Source organism: Danaus plexippus, assembly GCF_018135715.1.
Source record: "Danaus plexippus chromosome 9 unlocalized genomic scaffold, MEX_DaPlex mxdp_26, whole genome shotgun sequence".
NCBI classification, from domain to species: Eukaryota; Metazoa; Arthropoda; class Insecta; order Lepidoptera; family Nymphalidae; genus Danaus; species Danaus plexippus.
The window spans coordinates 2,379,874-2,403,274 of record NW_026869848.1 but is presented as its reverse complement, the minus strand read 5'-3'; the positions used below and the strand labels follow the sequence as shown (position 1 = coordinate 2,403,274).

The window sequence follows — 23,401 nt, the reverse complement described above, 5'->3', positions numbered from 1 at the left end:
AGTCCATATAAAATAGCATTTGGAACTTGTAAAAAAGTTTCTAGCATATGAAGTAACTATTGTGAAGTTTTTTTGTGTAATTGTTATGAGAAAAGTTAGTAGTCGCTGCGCAATGGTCGCGCGAGCGGCGCGAGACGCGCACCCAACAACTTCAGATCGCTCTGCGTTCCGAAGTTAACGCAAAGTTCCGCCATTTTGGAACATGCTCACAACCCACTTGTTTTATAAGAAACTTTTTATTAATTCCTGTGGGCCGCGGAGTGACAGTGAGATGTTTTGAGGTTATGCTGAAAGTGGATATACGTTATTCTGACTAGGAACTGGTGTTTTTTTTTGTTTATCGGTGTCTAAGCAGCGTTTGTGAGTGTTTTTGAATATTTGATATTTTGTTTTGAAGTGTATCGAGAGTGACGTTTCCGGGATGATGCTCCAGTGATTTGTGTTTACTTCAGCAAGTAACGGGACGCTTCTACTACACTTCTTGTCGTTGTTTATGAACCGGACGTGTAAATAAGTTGCAGGTGATAACAACTTGACTTTCTGCTATTAGTTATACGTAGTTTAAAAGTTGTGTCAGAAGTTTTTGACCAAAGTATTAAGAATTCACATACTTGCGCGGTGTTATGGAGGCTGCTACTAACTTTCTTTTGTGTGATGCACAGAGTTAACTTACTTTTTTAACAAATTTAAGTGCATTCTGTTTTTACTATATCACGTTATTATTGAAAAAACTTTAAAAATATAAGTTACAGATTAAATAGCAAAATTTTTAATAAAGTAAAATTATAATGTTGTTTAAGTTTCTCGGAATTTATCTCGGAAGGCGTAAGCTTTACTGCGTGACGAGGAATTTTAAAATGGTAATAAGAAAGATGTGACCTTGTCTTCACGTGGAGATCGATATTGTTACTTGCTTAAATATTATCTTAATGCTTATACTCATAATGCAACGAACTATCAATAAACTATATGAATACAGAATATTTAACAAAAACTATATCATTAGTTATTTCAGACATTTCAGATGAACGAGTTAACTTATTCGATGAAACGTAAAAGAAAAGTTTTGAATTTCATTATATCACAAGTAGCGTTTGAACTTGGGCTGTATGTAATAAAGATATATAAGAAATATTTCTTAGAAAAAACTCGTTTGGGTCATAAATAAAGTAAAAGCCTGCGATATTGGAGATCGTTTTATTGGGGACGCCATTACAAAGTCATTTTAGTAACTGGTCCCAGTCTCGGTCTATTGTAGAAGGAAAATCTTTCTACAGTCACGGTTCTCGATGGGATAACGCAGACGAACATAACTCGCCAAAGGCCTTAAGTAAAGTTTATCGTACAAATAATAATTAACCCAATCCCGACTACTCAAAGTACAAACTCGTATAACAGTCAAGAAAGCTATGAAACTTTGTTAAATAACTTTTCAGATAACTTGAACTTCGTCTATTTGCACAAAGTTCTAAGCGGAATTCTACCGCGGGCTAATTCAATCTGTGCTCGCTTGTAATAAATGTTGTTTTCGCGTAATACCAATTGGGGAGTTAGTATACTTTGCTGACTTAAAAGTTCTGGACTTCACGAAGCAAAACGCGAACTTTTGTAGAACATTTCAGTGTAGTTAGTACAATGTTATAATGGAAATAAGCACTTCAAAATGGCGTTTCCAGCAGCTGTGTTAATAAAGGTATATGTATCAGTTTTGATATTTAAACAAATACAAAATTCAATTTTAGAAGATATTTTTTTGTGTTGACTTAAACATACATAATAACGTCAATCACTTTTTTATTTTTAAAATGTAAATAATGAATCATTTGATAGAACTACTGTAAAAATATTTAGTACCTTCATGATTTGTATATACCTACAAATTTATTACAAATAATACAAATGTAAAATAATGTATGCATACATACTTTCTCCAATTATGAATGTTAAATATAAGTCTGACGTTTTGAATTTACTTATTCAACTTCTGAATTAACTGGAATAAGTAAAGCAACTAAAGATATTATGTTACATGTCAGCTTTCATTTGAATATGAATCTTGTGTGGTACATTTACGATCGTAAGTTTGTTGTTTAGGTTGTTGAGTCTTTATGACTGTCTCTTTATATTTGCCCTGTTTCTTTTTACTTGCTTTGAACAATAAATGGCCTTTAGGGGCGATACCGTATTTTAGGCTTCGAACACATGTTACTTTTTCTCTTTTTACTATTTGTTTCTTATATGTTAAGATTAGTTTATACGAAAACCATTTACATTTCAAAATGCCAATTAGAATTTTAACGTCAATTATATCAATAAGCTGAGCGATAAATTTATTTTGAGAATTTCATACGAGTGTAATCCTTATATAAACGCTCCTAAATAACATTGTGCTTCAAACAGAGACTCGCCCAATAAATCTAACTTGTTGTTCCCGCGATATCATTCACTTATATGGATTCCGATTTTGGTAAAATTAAAATCAAATCTCTACAACCAAGCTTGATGTAACATTGAAAGGCTCACTGAAGACTGATTAGTTGTTTCGGAGATTAGTGTGACCAGATGAAGTGAAGCACAAACAAATAAAATTCGCTTTAATTTTGTTCTGTAATCCGTTTTCCATCTTTATACAATATTTGGAAAATTTGCACAGTACGGCCAAATTACAGACCCAAGCGTTTGGACTGTTAAGTATATGTATATCGTCATCATTACTTTATTAATTATGTTGAAAATGTTTAGTACAAATAGTATTAATTTACTATACTTGAATATTCACCTTTTTGATATTGAAAAAAGTAAGTTTTATTAAGTATATTAATGAAATTCTTTTCTGTTTGAAGTCTCACGTCTGCTGCCATTCTGTTTGTTTCCAAAATTATATTATACTTACACATACATTGCTTATCCAGCTTAATTCTGCGAATGCGATGTTAATATTCTCTGTACCACTTCCACGAAAGTATAATATGACCCTTCCTTACTTCAATTATCTATACGAGCTATTGTTTGAGTAATATTGAAATTGAGTTTTGCATAGAAAATGAGTGGATTTAAAAAAAATAGACGTAATTTGGTTGTTTACTTTCAATTTGAGAAAATGATGTTGAATTATTGTCGTTTGTCTAGATTTATGAGTTTAAATGTTATGGGCGGAAAGAAAAGTTTTTTTGGAGAATTACAATTTTATTTACATTGAGATATTTCTACGTAATATTATTAAGAAATACTTAGATTAATAAAGAGCTATTAATTAAAATAACTTTCTGAAAAGAAAAGTAACTTTTCGAAACTCAATACTTTCAAGGTTTTTGTAACTTTTTGATGTTATACGTATTACTATACAGACTATTTCATATCAGCGATAAACTTCTAATTATATATATTCATCTTACTTATACAACTAAATTATAGAATTCCAGATTACCATAACTGTAAGTATCTTTAAACTTAGTGAGATTTAAATTACATTCAATCATCAACGAATAACCTCAGCCGACGGAAGCACAAACATTCCTTCGGTAAAGGGTGCTACAAGATCAAGATTAACTCTGGGGGCAAAGTTATTTGTTTGTATTAAACGACCTTTCTGTTATGTTTTCTGATCCGGCCTTATAAAAGATGGACTTCGATGAAATTTGAGCCTAGTGCGATACGACAAAATTTTCAATGTGCGGGTGTTTAGTAATTAGAGGGATGCCAAACAAGAAGGTACCCTGGCCACTGCGGTGGAAAGGCAACGCCTTAGTCTTGGTAGATCTATACGGTCCACCAAAGGAATGGCGCCAAATAACAACAGCATGACCATTTTCTCAAAATCAGCACAAATTAAACACCTCTTTCATGAAATTAGAAAACATCGAAATTTTTAGAAGTAGCTGAGATTATACAAATCGGGCCCATTGTCACAGAAGTTCTCTTTCCTCCAGAAAGTATTGGAGGTACAGGAGAACTTCATGGAACCGGAGCCCCTAGATCGTGTCAATTTGAATATTCAGTAACCTGTTAGCTGATGATAGTGAAGTCGAGTACTGTAACTGATTGAATTCATTTACTGATGTGCATCAAGGCAGCGTTCCATCTCCGATGTTGCTTACTGTCTTCATAAATAAAATTCTAAAAATTTTCTCCTCTCTAACATCTCTTTGCAGTTTATTTTTACCTTTGTGGGTACTTCCTTTCATAAAACCTTGAAACAGCCAAAGACGACGACAATCAAGACCGCCTTATAATTTAATTTGTAATCCAAGCAAGTTTGAGTCTATGATAGTTGACACAGATAGTTAAGTTGTAAAGTTTTGTCAGGTTACACAGTTTACCAGATCTAAAATTCAATAGAATTACAATTCTTTTTTAGAATCTCCTCAAGTAAATAAAATTAGCAGACACGTCACCATGCTTTGAACTCTCTAAAACGATTTTGTAATTTTTCACACCAAAATCAAAACTATACTTGCTCAATCTTTCCTTCTCGCACTCATTTAATCCCTGATGAGAATTATGAGCTAAACTTCAAAATTTAACAACAATAAAATGTTTTCAATCGATTTATTACAGTTTGCGTAAATCTGATGATGTTTCCGATTTGCATTGTAAATTACAGATCCTCTATCCACTTCTGTTAAAAATCGCATGTGTCAGTACTATCTAACAAAATTCAATAATTTTCATTATCCTCATACTTAAGAAAATGCTTTAAATTGTACCCACTTAAAGCTCTTCCTTAACCACTTGTCTTAGATTTAAAAATCTTGGTTTATCATATTTTAACAGAATATTTAAAGGTTTATTGTTTTCTGTCCCTAGACCACAACTATGGCATTATCCTTAAAAAAATCTCGTTTCCTCGTTGTGGGGATCGGGATATGCTTTAGATCTGGACAATATCTGCCCACTTGCGCTATTCCGGAAAGCAGATATTTTTAATTGGATGAATAGGTGATCCAACAGGGTCTGGCACAATAGCCTTATTGGCTATATCACGAATCATCTGATGGCCTGAATTTATAGCATTCTGAACTACTTCTGACTTTACATTAAAAATCGTTGTTAAAGGCTGTTCTTGTGATTCAGTAAGCGCCTTATTATATAACTTTGCACCCTTTCTAAGTTTCTCGGGCCGGATTGAAATAAAGTTGAAAAGAAAAGCCATGGTAGACTGTGTTAATTTGGCTTTTCAGATAGAATATTGGTGAGCCGGTGAGAATATCGTGGAATTTACTAAGATTTAAATAAGAATGAGTTTTCACCATCAAGAGGAGTTTGTTCACCTCGACTCTTTTTGTTCAATACTTTAAAGTAAGTCACTGAGACTCTTATTTAGACTTTATTTGATCAGTATTACATAATCATCAGTATTTAATATATATAAGATACATGCAATGAGTTTAGAAATGCAGAATAATAACATGCGAGTGATTTGACATAGGAGCTTTTTGCATCCGATTAGCAGTAAAATAGCATAACATAATTTATGATTGGTCGCTGGCACTGCTAAAATTTTATTTCGATGCGTTCCAAATGAGTATTCCCAGAATAGAGTAATTTAGGTAACATGGGATAAAGGTACAGATAAAAACTTGCTATATTTACGGGAAGGCAGTTGAAACTGCTAAGCATTTGTTGGTAGGATGCAAGGTTAATCTTTCGGTAGCCAGAGCGCAAAAAATTATAATGATGGATACGTTTGAGAAACAATACAAAATCCCAGAGGATATTTGTGCGTCGGCGTCCAGAACAGGCATTTTTTTGTATTCACGATTTTTAAAGCGCGTTGTGTTATAGAGCATACGATTCCTTGGGAAACCAACAACAACAAAGACCATGCCATCAAGGTCAATAAGTGTTACGAGCTCACTAACGAACCCACTTGGATTAGGTTCTTCGTAAATTTGTACGCGATAGAAATGGGAGCGAGAGGTATAACAGCTAAAGACTTGGGCTTATCCAACTAACATCAATTCATTCTTAGAAGGTACTACGAAAGCAGCCCTAGTAAGTTTGTTTGTTTGAGTCGGTGGAGATGAGCTTTTAACGAGCATTAGATAGGGGCTGTTTAAAAATACACCTGGTTCGCAAGTTCAAGGCAATAATAATGCTCCTGTCCTTGCAACGCGATGGAACAAACACCCGCACTTTGAATCCATGGAATGCTGAGAGGTTTCGTCTTAAAGAAACTTACTTTGCTATATCTAAACGAATAAAACATACGATAGAGATTCTTTTTTCTGACCAATAACTGCATTTTAGTAACTTATCTAGAAAGATCGGAACTTTTTTTAGACCAAATATACATTCCCCCGTAAAATTTAATTAAATTTGTGATTGACTTGGTATTTAGTCTTTTTTATGATTTTTTAAATTATTGTTGGTACTGGCAAACCAGCTTCACTACCCGACCAGTATCATGAAAAGTGACAATTATCCACTATAATCTCCAATTTAATGCTTAAAGAATTTGAAATTTTATTTTCGTAGGAAGTTTAACTGTTAATTTTTTATTATGTTACGGTACAGTCTGTGGGATGGGTTTTAAAAGCATTAAATAAGTTTTTTTTTTAAATTCTGAATATTTTTTTAATTCCTCTATGTATCTTCCCCTGAGTACAAAATCCTTTGGTTTTCTTTTTATGCTATCCCTGGTCGATCCGTGTATATGTAGATATGTTTTGTGTCATCATATAAAAAGGTGTAGACGGTCTAACTGTACATGACATAGATACACCTGTCCAACCTAGTGAATTTACAAAATCGGTATTGTCTTGGGACAAACATAAACATTGATTCGAATAAAGCATTCTGTTTCAGGTTGTAATATTCGGTCCGCTAAATAAGAATTGTAGTCTTAGCAGCTATTGTACATGGAGATCTAGCTCTCATGTAGGATGGAAGGGTGTAAATCGGTTGATCATTTTGTATCTACCCATGTTTATACAGGTTTAATTTGGCAACAAAACATAAAACACCAAGTCAATTAATCTTGTTTGGATACTTCCAGAAAGGAAAACGTTTCCTCTTGCTGCTTTGTCAAATTGAGGTGGCAGTGATCTTAGGTGAAGTTATTGCTCAATATAGTTAATGCCTAACAGCATCTAAGACATACAATGTGAGGGGAGCTGACATTATTTTACAGAGATTTAAAGTCTAATTCAAATGAAATAAGGATGTTTCAAAACTCCAGACGTAGAGGTCTACGCTCTTTAAGAATTTCTTTTGGTATATCCACACCCAGGTTTTGCCCTGGTTTTGTTATAGCTACATTTTAGGTGGATTTGCACTCAGATACATATGAAAAGAAATGTACGATTTGTATTTACAATACAATCCCCCTTGACTAGGACTCATAAGGTTGTGAAAATTTTAGCGATATCAATAATCGGAGTTACCATTCTGCTGAGAATGAGGAATTTGTTATTTGAATTCTTGCAAAACTGTTGCCTCATTTGCAGTAATTCAGAGAAACTTTTATGAAAATGCATTGTTTTTGTACATGGAATATATTCAGAGTAAAAGAACTTTGAAGGTACGGTTATTTTTTTGCACTAACTTGGTCTGGAAACTTAATTTGAAATTGATAATTTAGTAAATGAAAGTTTTACTTCTATTTGAAATAAAAGTTTTTGACCAAAAAAACATGATTTAAGGTATACCTACATTAAAAATAGTTGATAAATAAAAAAAATAAAATTTTTCGTACATAGCTTTATAGCCATATTTTGGCAAATTATAGCGAGGTCTAGGATGATAATTTAGGCGATGATTTTTACACAATTTTGATTGTCTCTGTTATCATTTCAAAGTTATGCTAATATTTCGTTCCGGTTCATATAATGAGCAATAGATATACCGAACAACCAGTAGGTTGTCGTATCATATCGTAGCTAGTAAGCTACGACCTGTTGTAATGTGACATGGGATAGATAGATAGTAAATTTATGGCGTTGTGAAAAACAAACTAATAATAATACAACCAATAAATAGTTGTCAACGTATCTTGGTATCAGTTATTGTAAGTTTTTTAATACTCTTTATTCGCTCGCCTCTCTACTGTCTAATTAATCCTTTCTCATTACCGAGTCACTAGAACTTCGAAAGCGCGGAGCTACTTAGCAAACTTTGTTACTATTGTTTGTTGGAAATACGCCACTTTATTATATTCTTTGGGACTTTTAGTAGCAATAAAATAGAATGATGTTTTTTTATCTATTTGCTCTTTGAAGTTATTGTTTCTTTTCCTTTTGGTACCATGTTATAAATATTATAAGGAATGAAAAAGAACAATCGTTTGTTATTACGAGATGTACTTCCATGTTTTGGGAAATAGCGTAAACATTTTGTTTTGATTAATTTGATGAGAACGTTGTTGTAATTAAATATGACACGACCTATCTAAACCAGGATACATCTGTGTATTTTATTTTTCTTTATCTTCTATACTATGAAGTAAAAAGATATTTTTAAGTGAATACCTTAAGTATAATATCACGGTTACGTAATGAAGATGAAAAAGGAAAATTCTCCTTTCAGAAAATTGAATTTACAGGCTCCGTCTTCTTTTATAATAAAAGCCAATATGGTAAAATTGTAATTTTGTAAATCTGTCCACTGTAATAAAATCTTTGTGTTATACTTACAAACTCTATTATATCAAAACTACGACGTAGAAGGTCGACTTGTTATTGAACTTTGTACAAACTTTGATGTTACTTCCAAAAACTAAAGATTACGTATTAATGTTCATGAATATAAAAACATCCCCAATTTATCGTATATATGTATATGGCTCTTGGCTATATATTCCTTTACATATAAATGTTAATAATTCTTAAATCTGTTTTAAGTAACTTAATTTATTTTTAGTACATAAATCTATAATAGTAAAAAAAGTATAACAATGAACACAATACGTGTAAAAAAAAACAATGATACAAATTATTAAGCGATGCTCACGACTTTTAAATTTTCATTTAAATTAGTAAACAAACGGACAAAGAAAAATATTTCAATACCAACATATAAATAAAACCGATTGTTCAAATACTAAAATATAATCGCTTCAAACAATGTTTAAGATCTTACGCTGAGCTTAAATTGAATTTTCAAAGCTCACAGCTCTCCAGTATCTATATACTATATTACGTCATAATTGAATACAAGAGTGAGGTTTGAGATATTTGCAATTATGATTAAAATTTATATGTACTATTGATATAAAAATATTTTATAAATGGCACAACTTAAATGGATGTCAATCATTATATTTTTAATAGAAGCCTGCTGACTTTGTAACATCAAGGTAAAGTTGAACGAGTTATGACATTTTATAGTGTTTTACTTTTATAATGTTGAATTTCAAACCTTTACATCAAATATTTACATAAACGATGCATTTGATGTGAGCTCTACATTCACTGTAATAATAATTGAACTTACGACTCACTGTTACATATTTATACAATTTTAAACCTACTGAAATAAATTTAATATCTCCTCACAATATCTTTGTGAATAGATACTACATAGGTACTTCTATTTTCATATAAGTTTGCCTTTTGCTGGCTTATATAATATAACAGAATATTTCTTTAGTATTCTGAGTAATAATTTTCGTTATGAAAATTTTATTACTTGTTCATATGAAAGCAATTGTACAAATATTTTATAGAGATAACAATGTTACAAGAACTTTAATTAAAATAAAAATATATAATTCAACTTATTTTACACAAAGGATGTTACGACCAACAGGGTTTTCACAACACAAAGAAATGATCTAACTATTTTCTATATAAGTTGACAACCCTGACGTTATCAATAACATTTTTTTCAATCGTAAAGAGTCAATAAAAAATATTTTTTTTATTGTGGGAAGTGTAACACAAAAATATATCAACGTCATAAAAATTGCATTGAACGGAGTCTGTTGCATCCTCGGCGTCTGTTGTCGGAATAACGCCGTGAGCTGCCAGCTAACTGCGCAAGGACCCGGCCACTCACACATAGATCATACACTCAAACCTAGACATCCTAGTGTATCTAATGTACCTAGATTATTAGTATGCTGTTAACCGCTGGAGAGTGTGTACGTCAGTTTCAGACCGGATATGAATGCAATTGAATGAAACTTTAAACCCGTCTGGATAATTGTATGATTTTCAATATATTTTCATACTTTACTCTTATATCAAACTATTGATGACGTTTTTTATTAATTTTAAGTAATATTAATGGATATTAATATATATTAATATTTTCAGAATGTCACGTAAATCTCGCCAGGGGTACACCATTCGTCATCTTCTACAGTTGCCGAGTACGCGTTCACCGGGGCCTCACCCTCCGCCGCCGGCTATCAAGGTTCGAAAGTTTTACAACTTTGGTTACAGCTTTCTTAATTTGAAAACTTTCCGTCTTCAATGAAATACTTGTAGAAGTTTTTAATTTCGTTAGTACTTCAAATTAAATTGTTGATAAGTTTTAATTTAGAAAATGTTTTTTTTTGTACTTTTAGGAGATTATGTTTAGCTCAGTTATTTAGCACATTTGTTATTTTTTTTTAAATATCTTAGTGCATAATTTGTAATAAACTAAGCTTTTATTATTTCTGGTTTATTTTTTATCTTTTTAGTTTAGGACTTCCGTAAATAACAAAGATTGTATTTGAAAAAAAAATTCCCTTAATTTTATTTCGTGTCAATTTTAATTTTTTTAATTTATGAAAAGCTTTTCCTAAAAACTTGTCATATGCATCCTCCTTTTATTAAATTCGTGTAACAAATTGTAAAACTATGCATCCATGGAAAGGAATTTTAGGTCTGTTTTCATAGCAGGTAATAGATAAACCTGATATATATAAACCATATGTTGCGTGATGTCTATTATAGGAACCATTAAACTGTAGATTATTACCCACCCCATTCTAACAAGTTACCAATTTCCCTCACAGAGGGCGGTTATTGCAAAGGGTAGCTGAAATAATACACAGTTCGTTACCATATAAAGAGATGGCGCTCTTCTCAAATTTGAAAAATAAGCTGAGATGACTTGTAATAGATTTTTATATGTATATTTTTTATTAAACATAAATATATATCGAGTCTGAAAAGTTCAGAAATGAAACGTTTTTCGTCCTTCGTTTTAGGTTTTTTTAGTAATGGCTTTCTTAAAAGCGGATAGTTTGTCAGAAAAAATATGGTGTTATTATTAAATGCAATAGACTATTCTACATGATTATTATTATTATTTAAAAAAAATTTACTACCGAATACCATTTTTCTATTATTCAAACAGTCTAGAATACTTTAAATAGTTATATATTTATGACAAAAACTACTTATCCATACATAGAATCCTTAAAAATAAGCTCATAGCATTGAAAGACGCCTAGAAAGTTGAAAATTATACCTGAGATCAATGTAAGTAAAGTTATTGCCAAGCCAAAGCGGACTGCTGTCTGGGAATGGTTGAGACAAATTAGGATTCTTAACAGCAACCTGAACTTTCCAAAACTAGATATGCCATTTCACCAAAATTTGTGCAAATCAGATTATTGAAATCCATACAATATAAGTATATCCTGTAAAATACTATTTAACATCACACAAAATAAAATGAATAGTTAGTCAGTAATGATCGAAAAGTTAATTTTTAGGGGTAGTAGCAGAATCATAATTCTATTGAACTATCAATTGACTAGTTATTACATACGAAGATGTTTTACTTATCATGGTCATGTTAAGGTCGTAGAGAAATAAACATAATTTGCTAAACATAAAGTTAAAAAAGTATATATAACTAAAAATAAATAATAGTGACCATATTATTTAAATCACATCTTAGTTCATATTACTTTAGATGAAACGGGATATCAGACAAGTCTTGTTTTTTATTTCTTCTGTCTTTCATTTTCTACATGAAATCTTTGGCGCCGTTATACTGATATAAATGGGGCCTTCAATAGATCATGCCAATATTTGTTAGTTGTATTTTATCCCAAAAAAGTTTTAGGTTTCAAACGAAATTTTTTTTTCTATAATACAGTAATCATGTGTATGTAATATATTATGATTTTCAATTTCATAGAATTATTATAGAAGTTAAAGTAATGAGAAAGTAAATCGATTTCGCAAACGTTACTTGGCTCCAAACTGGCTCCCCTTCATCAGATTCTCAAGAAAACTATTCGAATTGGCTTTCCAGTATTATTTACAAAGCGAAATCAACTATTTATTTGTCGAATGATGGCTTTGATCTTGCGATGGCCGTACAAACATACAGTTGACCTTTCAATACATTATAAGAAAGAATGTCATAGATATAACCGAAAATGACTTTGTTTTTAAAAATGACTTTTGTTGTTCTTTTTGTTAATTTATGAAGATTATTTTAAAAAGTAAAAAAAAGGCACTACTTAAGGATACTAAACAATAAATAAATGACTTAATTAGAATCGTTATGTTGGTTTAAGAGAGTCAAAATATATTGAAATGAATGTGTAAATAATACAATTAAAAGTCTTGTCTTTAAATGCGCTAGTTATTGTCATTTAAGTAATAAAAACACTGAAATTAAAATGAAACATTCAGTCATATCCACTCTATTATAAAAAAGGGGTTTCTTTTCACGGTCTACTGGTTGTTAGCCCTTCGACCGTTTTGTCTACATTACTGTACATTTGAAGAATTAATGTCCTTACAAGGGTAAATCTTTGCTTTACCCGAGATTGACGCTCATTTCTTGTGAGTTTCAACATTTGTTTAGTTTATTGGCACTTTTCTGGGGTATTTGATATTTAAGAGATATAATGGTTTGAATGTTTGCTGGAAGTAAATTGTGTGTAATACATAAACTATTTATTATGATATCAGTATAAATGTATTTTTCTTTTAATCATGAAGTTATTTTTTAAATGATTGTTTGTTTTTCATTAACTCTGAAACTATGATGCTTCTTATCTTTAGGTACAGAACTAAAATAAATACTTATAATGAATATCATTCTAGATATAAAATTAAGTGATAAGCCCATGTATGTAGAATGCTTAACATATGTAAATAATTGTGAAATTGCAATCAAAATAGCCAAGTACTGCCACTATACGGTAAAATAAGGTTTCTAGTGAGGGATATTTTTAGACCATAAATTCGTCGTTAATCTGTTGAGTGTTAAGTGATTAAGCGCTCGGCGGGCGGTCCGGTCTTTTATACGCCGATTTGTTAAACAGTTACGTTCAGGGAGGAAAAAAGTGATGGGAGGCTGTCGATGAAAGTTTACGATATGCAATGCAGAAACAACAAAGTTTGCCTTAAATTTTTATATGTAGCAGTTAAAAGATTTGTATGAAATTTAATGCACACAAATGTATAGTCTGAAATAAGCAAATTACGACCGTAAGTTAAATAATATTAGAATAGAGAATGTTTTAGCAAGTTGTATAAAAAACTATGTGATGTGTTATCATAACTTATATCTATAATGACAGTACTAAAAATTATTTCTATTTGTTACAGGTAAGGACTTCAGTATATGCACGATTAGTAGTGTCAGGTGTGAAGGTGTTGTAAGGATCTTGAAGCGCGACCTGCTTGTAAAATATAATATATGAAACAATAATGAGTTTATCTTTATACATAAAATACAATAATATTAACAGATCGTTCCAGAATATTTATTTTATATAATATGACCTGTATGCATTATCTTTAAATAAAAACTTCAATTAACTAATAAAATAAATTTCATCGTTACCGAGTTTGGCCCGCCCTATTTCTACAAATACAACATAGTGTCGGTAATATTTCTTGTAGGCTTCACGCCTGTAATTTACCGGCGGCTACCTAATGTACGGTCTTCCGATTGAAATATAAAATGTAATTGTTATTTATTGACTACTGAGAGGAGGAAATGAATTGTTTTATTGTGAATAATGTTTGCCCTTCGACCATCATATATTTAATGTATCAAATATAGAATCTAAAATATTCTTATGCACGGACGCAACAATAAGTTACAGAACAATAATAAATTGCCGTACATCAAAGAAATATGTTAGTAATAAAACGTAAACCGACCACTTGTATGCTTCTCGATGCAATAAAAGAGATATAAGGCATTAAGACAATCGGTTACGCCAGCGAATAAATTGGCAATGGCAAGAAGTTAGTTTCGCGCATTTTAGGATTACATTGCTCCCGTGTGGCCACTTCGCGATAAAATCTAGTAATGCTTTCAACTCACGACATAGTGGCGATTGCCAATTTCTCTTACTAGGACATATGCTAAAACACCTTATACGTATCACGACATTAAGATATACGGAGAACTTATATGGGGATTTTGTAGTGACAACAATATCCATGTGCTAAAATTGGTTAAATTTCTTATGTTTATAATATACTGTGTTTATACTGGGTTGACTTTGATTTTTCGTAGAGCATTTTTGTTCAAACGAGATGTAAATTATATTTTAGTAAACGTTATCTCTATTAAGCCTTAATTGCTCGAGGTAAAGGAAAAAAATTTAATAACGTATATTTTATTGAGTTTAATTTAGATTTATATTGGAATTATTAAAAACTGTAAATGCATGTCAATATTAAAATAAAATTTAATGGCAAAGTAATTTATAATTTGACAATATATCATAAAGTTAGTGGTGACATTTTGTCTTGAGGCAGCCAAGACGTGACCCTTCGCCACAGAATGCCAACCTCCTAACGAGTTTTTGAAAGCTCTCCTTACAACGAAACCATCTTAAAGGGATTTGCACTTTGTAACTAAATTGTTGTCGTGTAACAGATATGGCTGTAGTTTAATTTGATTTTATTTGTCTCTAAATATGTGACAGAATATACTCTTAAATATATATCTAGAGTGTCTTACCAGCAACGCAAACCTCCCTAGTCCTACGTCATCAAGGTTTTAATGTTGATTGTATAATTGAAAACTTTTTTCAGGACTATTTTTCTGATTCCACGAGATGTTTGTGGCAAAGATTTTTTCTTAGCTGTTTCAGGAAATGCAAAATTATGTAACATATGAACCTTAAAACAACTTATAATCATTTATTCATTTTTTTTTTTCCATAAAAATAAAATTCAATGAACTTATTAGATGAGATTAACGTAGAATGTACATAATTTATAGGTATGTGATAGGTTTCGCTTTACCATAATATTTAGGAAACAGATACTTGAATACTTATTGTCTCTTATCGTTTACATAGACTACGTTTATTATTAGAGTGGGTATAACACAAGTCAACCGTCTTCAGCTATCTAAATCCCATAATCCAAACATTAAGTATTCATCATTGCTTATTGAAACCACCTGTAAATCCCGCACTTGTGTATAACGTTTCCATAACATTTCCTTCCTTGACTTTTGTCTCGAATCTCGGCACGTCTTGGACATCGGGGACACGTCTTACAGAATTAATAATAAGCCAGGGTGCGGTTTCGGCCGCAATGTGCCGAAATTTCTAACCCTCATTACTGGTCCTCTGCACTCACCGCGTGCTTCAAACTTTGGGAGTTCGCGCGCGCGTTTTCCCATTGTTTATAGATGTTGCCGACATCTTGCAGGGTTTTAATAGTCGCATTGCGAATGTTCCGGTGATTTGAATGCAACCGTTGCGTTTGCTCTAATTGCAATAGTTTTAAATTAATGAATTCCCAGTTTTCTTGAGTTAAATGTTTTAAGTGATGTTACTGGATCGGAGATAAATTTCGTATGCTGACTCTTATTTTGTTGTTTTCGTACTTGTAGTAGATAAATATCTTTTTAACACCTGTATATGTATATATTTATATTAATCATATTACGATTATAAAATTGATATTTAGTTTTTTATAAATACAATTATTCGTATGTAAAAAGTTGTAGTGTTTTTTAATACATTTTTTTGATATCACAGCGACATCATATTATGTTAATTAATATATGCATTTCTTTAAAAAATTCTTTTATAAGATTTAAAATTAAACGAATTTTAATACTGTAGACACGATTACATTGTTTTAATTAATTATAAATGAAAATTAATAGAAATAAACCAAATCATATAAATATATATATATATATATAAATATATATATATATGTGTGTGTGTGTGTGTGTAATTAGTTCCGTAGTAAAATTCAAATGATTATACAAACATTCTAGAATAATGAAAGAATTCCGATAAATTTTATCAATAACTTATACGTTAAAAAATGTCACTACCATTTTATAAATAATTTCTTCAGAAAAATGTTAAGATGCTATTCATGACATGAGTTTATAATATTTATAGATTTTTTTAAAGGTACCCTAAATATATAGTTCTAACAAACTAAACTTAACATTAAAATTTGATAACCTTAACAATTAAAGATGTATACATTAACAAAAAATTTGTTAAAATATTTTTAAAAAAATATTTTTTAATAAACAGAACATTAATTATTAAAATACTTTAACGTAAACCTCCATAATAGGCTTCATTTAGAATCTTTGTTCTTAACGAAGTTGTAGGTAGTAAGAAATTTTACCTCACTCATACTTTCCGGAGCATAAAAGGCAAGTCATTTATTAAGACAAGCCTATCCGGTAAAGCGGATATTCATAATAATTTCACAAGGGTGAAAACATTCTCCTAAAATCAAAAGTTCGTTTCAAATTTCAATTACTTATTCGTTCGATGCGTGTGCTGCACGGTCTCAGAAGGAAATGAAATAACACTTAACTTGATTTATAGCAGAAAATATTGTGTTATTATGAATAAGTCATTGTTTTCTTAATAAATCGCGATAGAAAGGAAATGTAAATTTTAATTTAATGTGTGTGATGAATTTGAATTATTCAATTTGTGCGCACATGCACAGAACATGCTTGAATCCATTTAGGAATGTTTTATTTGCACTACGATTATGTTCATATACATTCTTGGTGTTTGTATTAAATTTAATTATTAACTACTAAAGCCTTCGCATAAATTTACGTACAAAAGAAATTAAGCTTTTGTATTTTTTTTTAAATACAATAAGTGTTATATTCAAGAAGTTTGGTATTAAATTATATATTTTATTAAACAAGGCAGCAAAACAAATTTTATTTCCTTCCATGGCAGCGTCCGTACAAAAACAGAACACGAAAGTTGGGCGTACCAGCGGCTTCCTCCTGTGAATTTATATCGTTCCAAAACAAGAAAACAAAAGTGGAGCCGCGCCAAAGGTACATTATCTTAACAAAGTACAGCAATTAGGTACACGTTCCACATCTGACTACAATAATTTAAATATGATAAAACAAAGTGGTACGCTGAGGCGAAGAATAAGGCGGGCTCCTCTTAACTTATTTATAAATTCTTCCTTTATTCCTTAGACGTTCAAGACAGAGGGCAGGCAACCCTTCCCCGTATAATGCAATAAAAGGGGCACTCATATAAGTATCACCGCTTTACCTGATAAGGGATGCTAATCCTTCCTCTTAGTGTCTTTATGCTTTCTTGATATCATCGATCCTTTGGCTTTATGGAAACAATTTTAAACTGAAGTATAAAAAATTAAAAAACCTAGAAATTTAATAAGCATTTTTAATTTTATATTTACTTACAATGATAAAAACATACTATAATATATAGAGGTCGGTTGCAGATGACGTCACACTATTCTTTCATAGCTGGTTGAGTATACTAATGTCTTGATTTAATTTTAAGTTGACTCGGTCCCAAGATAAGAAGGATCTTAGTAGTTATCTTTAACAAAGCAACTGAGCCAATTCGATACGCCACAATCCTTTCGCGTATCTTTAGCCTCAAAGCTATAAAATTATAGATCAGACTATCGACCCCGTAGCCTTTATTTGAAGCCAACGGAGCGAACTATCAAAGAAACTCTTCTTAGGAGTTAGAATCTTAGGGTTGGCAAGTTTAGCAAGGGTTGTGAGATGCGGGTAGGGTGTTTTTGAATGTAAATAGTGGTGCGTGGGCCTCATATGAATTAAATTTAAGTAATTAATTGAGGAGCAGGTCCGTCCGTGCTATTAAGATCGTATCAGCTATTCGTTTTAATTGCTGCTATACAATTAGCGATAATTACCAGGTATAGTTGTTTACACATATGTCGCTTGTTTTGATATAAATTGTATTTTTTTGTTTTTATTACTTAAACATAGTTAATGAGATCTATGAGTTTAATTTAAACTTTAATCCTCTGTTATAATATATTAAAATGGTTAAATAATTGATTTATATAGTAGTAGACATCAGACATTTCCGTGAACTTTTTATGTTGAATTTTTAATAACAAAAAGTAAATTAAAGACGTATGAAATTATCTTAAATTATAAAGTCTAGGTTTGTGTAGGTTGCGTAGGGTCTTAAGGGACGTAGTGGGTCATTTATTAATTACAGGGAACAGTATGTGTCGAGGGTAGAAGTCAACAGCTGAAGAAAGGGGTGGGCCATATTTTAAGATGTCGTCGTCATCTGGGAAGGAATGCGTGGTTTGGGTCCGGCTTAATTATTTATTACTAGCTACTATGCCCTACATATCTTGTTTACCAGTTTATGTTTTGAACCAGCAGCTAAGGGAACACCGTTTAAATATAATATTACAGTGAGAATTAACTTTAAAATAGATACGTATGAGAAAATATTCACTACAAATAACAGACAATGAGTGTGAGTGTGAAATAAAAGTTATGTCATTTAATTTTTATTTTTTATGGAAACGAGTCGAAGATGATACTGTAAATTACGTCACATCTTTGAGTATTTAACAACAGATTTAAGTTGTGAATTGGATATGCTTTAGTCGAATTACTAACAAGCTGCCTGTTTCTATTGAGAGGCCGGCTCCTTAGTAATATGAGATAGGATCTAGGGTGTAATCTTTGAACACTAGTGCAAGTTTTTAATCGTGAGTTATTTTAGCTTAATGGTACCGATAAAATTATCTCGGTATTAAATTATTTAATAAAATTTTCTAAAACTAATATTCTCTTAAGAAAAGATGCAATAATTTTTGATAATAGTCAAATAATGATAATGGAGACTAAATGTAGTTGTTATCTATTAGTGATAGAATCACAAACTATTATTTAAATAACTTCACGGACATGCAACACTGGTTGCGTTAAATATTCAAAGAAGGACAAGGTTCGAGTCCCGGGGTTATCAAGTCCCTCAGACGTGAACTCATGCCTCCCTAATTTCCGATTTGTCGACCTAAAGGGTTGAATGATTAGCATCTGACTTGTCAAAACGCATCGAATCACTATTGTTTGTGACGTAATGACAACTATTTGATTATTACAAATTGGATTTGAACGAATTTTTGGTTATTAGGAATTTAGTCTTTGGTAAATTTACACAGTATCACACATTAGAGGCACAAACAAACAAATGTCTGTAGCATAGAAATAAAGTAAAATAAACACATCAAAGTGCAAAAAATTCTTATTTTAGGACATTTAAAGTCTATGTCTATCATGGAAAAACGTATGATATAATACCTCTTCTGAGGGTACTCCTGAGTTCAGATATTGACCTTTCATTTACTGCTATAAATTGGACAGGTAAATAAACAACTGTCATCTATTAATCCCACAGACAATACAGTATTCTCATTCCATCATTGGTAAATAATTCAGTTCTGTCACGTTGACGGGCTAAAGGTCCCCTGTTCGGAGCATTACCTTCGTAATGACACGTGTAATCCTTACACGGCTGGCCTACGACACCTCATGAATGTATCATTTATCATGGAGTTTTTTTCTTTTCGTATATTCTATTTCGTTTCTTCGCTAATAGCTAGATGATATTTGGAAATAATGACGAACCTTTCAAAAAAAACTTACTATACTTATCATATAATTTATTTGGGTGCCTACTTCATTTTATTGAGCACAAATTAAAAAACGGCCAAGCTGTGATGAGCTTCAGAGAGAATAACCATTGCGTTTTATATACAAGATACATCAATAATAACATTCGATTTAACGGGTATAAATAATGTAGATTATAACTAATTATCAGTATGAACCAAAAACAAAAACAAAAATAAACGGTAGTGGTCATATGAAGGTTTGAAATTTAAATTGTCCAGAACGGCTGGCGACGTATCGGCTGTCACATTACAGCCCCACTGTTATTATCAAAGTTTCTGAAGGGTCTGCACGCTCGCCGCAACGACGCCGAGAGCCGACCGCTGTCGAGATGAACCAGTATTCTATACTGCATACAAAAAATATCGATACTAATATCATTTTTGTGACGTACATTTTCCTTAGAATCTTCTTAGTAATTACTTTAAAACTTATGTTTAAAACGTACCAAGGAAGCACATTTAATTTAAGTTTACCCGTCTAGTTACTTGCGAGTGTATTACATGTTAAATCTTAGAAAATAGAAAATGAACAGTAAAATGTTGTGAACTATAAAAATATATTAGTATCGATAGAAAAAAAGGGTATATAGGTACAAGTTTGACATATTTAAAATGTATATATAAATAAAAGTCCATCTCTGTATTCTAGTATCCTCTGTCATAGTGGCGCATATGGTAATTTCTTATTCCAATAGGAAATTGCGGTCAGTCGCAATAATCCATCATGGGATGTTATTTGTTCGTCCCGGGACATGTTTATATCATTTTATGTATTCCTTACAGGTTTTTGATAAATATTTGTTTCCAGTCAGTTCGGACATGTCCAGGAATTGAATATCCGGCGGGTGAGCTTTGATTGGCATGTTAGGAATTGGTACGGAACCTTTTTGTTACGAGAATATTAAATGCAAGGTTTTTGTAATTTTCTACCAGTTTCCTTATAACAATAAATAATGTTAGGTCTTCAATTGAGTGTAAGTGTGATTAATAATAGAATATTTATGAAGTATTGATGTTCTGTGAACTTTAAGTCAAATTTACTTGGTTCAAGTTTGTTATTTTTTAATTCTAATTAAGGCGAATGTCACATTATTAACTAGAATTTATTATCACGAGACGAAACACAACAAAAACTGTTTCCCATGGGTGGTGTACGTCATTACGATGGAGGCTAAGGATCGCATGCATACAGAATCGGCCTTATCAGTTATGCATAATGCGGAGACCCCAAAGGTGAGCAAAATATTGCATCATCTAACCTTAGTTAAACAGGGTGTTGTTATTTCTGATATCTTGTATATAATCGCTGTTTGTGACATACACGTCGAACAAATATATAAATAACATATAACAAAAAATCAAATTTAATCAGCTCGTATTGACAAATTGACTTTATAGGTTTGTAGTGTATCAAATTGACATATTAATAATTCAATGTTTACTATCACAGTAATTATGTCTGTCTTGTTATTGGTTTAGGATTATTAAGCTACCAAAAATGATTTGTGAGGATCACGAACCCTAATATATCAAGATTTACATTTGCTAATAACATACTTTAGTCAAATATTTCAAATGTATATTTTTTGAACATACCGTAAAACAACAACTAACCCCGTGCACCCAACGTCAACCTGATGGATATTGTTCTGAATCTATTACACTTCTTTATTTTTCGCGACCCATGAATATTTGACATTTGTCTTCTATACAAATGGATACTTTTACGTAGGAAAATGCCAATGTTTTATACGAGAAAAAAATCGATCAGAATTTATCGTGAACGCAAAATGTGTTAGACAGTATCGGTTTCCAATTAACAGTGGCACAGTGAGCCTCATTATATTTTTAATTTGAGGGCGGAATCTCAAATTAAAACGAAGGCGACGTCAAAGGACAGACTGCCATTAGAGCTAAATAATTAAAGAATTCGACCGTCTTCACAGTCGTCGGTATTAAGAAACCACCCCGCTTAACTTCGTAATTTTGATTTAGGTACCTATAACGTAACTCTGATACAGGATTTTTAATTGGGGAAGCATTCATTAAAATGAGACAAGATTTTAGACATCACAATGTATGGTGTGTGCTTAATAAACATATTTTTAATCGCTTTTAGCTAAAGATATTACAGAATACAAAATATATAATATATAAATTCAATTATGATTCATAGTCGACTGACTACCTAAAAATATGTATGTGACACATGAAAATCTTTTTTTCTAAAATATTCTTATACAAGTCACGACATATTCAACCTTTAAATGAAAAGAAATAAAAGTGATTCTTAAATTAAAAGTAAAACGTATTTAATAAGTTTTTATTCCAAAATTTTAGTCTAGACGTGTGAACGATCGTTTACAAGCTAACGAGCTCCGTTCTAGAATTAGAATTGACAGTTGATATTGTAAAGGACTTCGCCATATGAAAATAAACAAAAAGTGTTTATTTATAAACTATACTTAATTTCCTTTACACTAAAAACTTATTAACACAATAAATTTCAAGTTGCTAATGTTATATTCGCGAATATAATCAAAGCTAAAAACATCTTAAGCAATAAAGTCTGCGGCGCAGAGGTACTGTTCGCACGATGGTATTCAAATGGATAAATCCAGGTTGCCAGGGTCTAGGACACCCAAGGGAGTGATCTCGACAGAGATGACCGCTCCCGGGTACTTGACACTTAGATGAGACACTCCGCGCCCTTCAGACAAGCGGCATATCCGATAACATCACTGTTAAAATCATTTCTACACACGAAATTGTTCCACATATTTCATTGATGGGCTGCAGCCATGCATTTGTGTTTTTCCTTTTTATAATGAAATTGTACTTTATCATTTTAAAAAAAAATAATTAAGAATAAACTAATATATAAAAGGCGAACCTTATAATTTTTATTTCAATAATAATTATTATTTCAAAATAACGTTATATTAAATAGAAGAAGTATTTTAATTTAAGAACCTTTTTTAACTAAGATTTAGAATGTATAAAAAATCATCGTTCAAAACAAGTGTCGAAACGTTTATTTCTCACCTAAAACGTAGGTCTGTGGGGCACATTGTCGCAGACAAATTACGATTCGCTCCTACAAGGGCTGCAAAGGGGTAATGTTTACATTTTAATGTAAGAATACAGTCGGTACACTGCGCTCGTTAAGGGGATCATTTCTCGCCCGCAATGTGGATTAAATGCCTCTTTTTGCTTTCAGTATTAATGAACTGTTTGATTAAAGAATTTACCGTGAATTCACAAATTAGTTTCTTTTGTCATGTTTATGTGAAGAGTGAGTTTTTAGTTTCATATTGTATAAATTTAAATAAATAACAATTACATATTTTTTAAGACTACTAACTGGAAGTGCAATGTTATAAACAAAGAAACAATATAATGATTGACATACAGAATCTAATAAAACGACTAAATTACTTGATCATACTACAAGTCAGTTATGTCTTCAGTTATAAAAATTAAGTCATCTTTAAGGGGCTATAACAATTTCAAGTTAATATTAATCGCTTTTC

General features: G+C 31.4%; 1 long non-coding RNA gene across 1 annotated transcript; it reads left to right on the top strand.

The window, feature by feature from the left end:
• Nucleotides 1–259: 259 nt before the first annotated feature.
• On the top strand, nt 260–13,689 carry LOC133320156 (uncharacterized). The gene is made up of 3 exons (XR_009753601.1): nt 260–521; nt 10,257–10,356; nt 13,509–13,689. It is a non-coding gene; the product is annotated as an uncharacterized LOC133320156 (long non-coding RNA).
• Nucleotides 13,690–23,401: the final 9,712 nt, after the last annotated feature.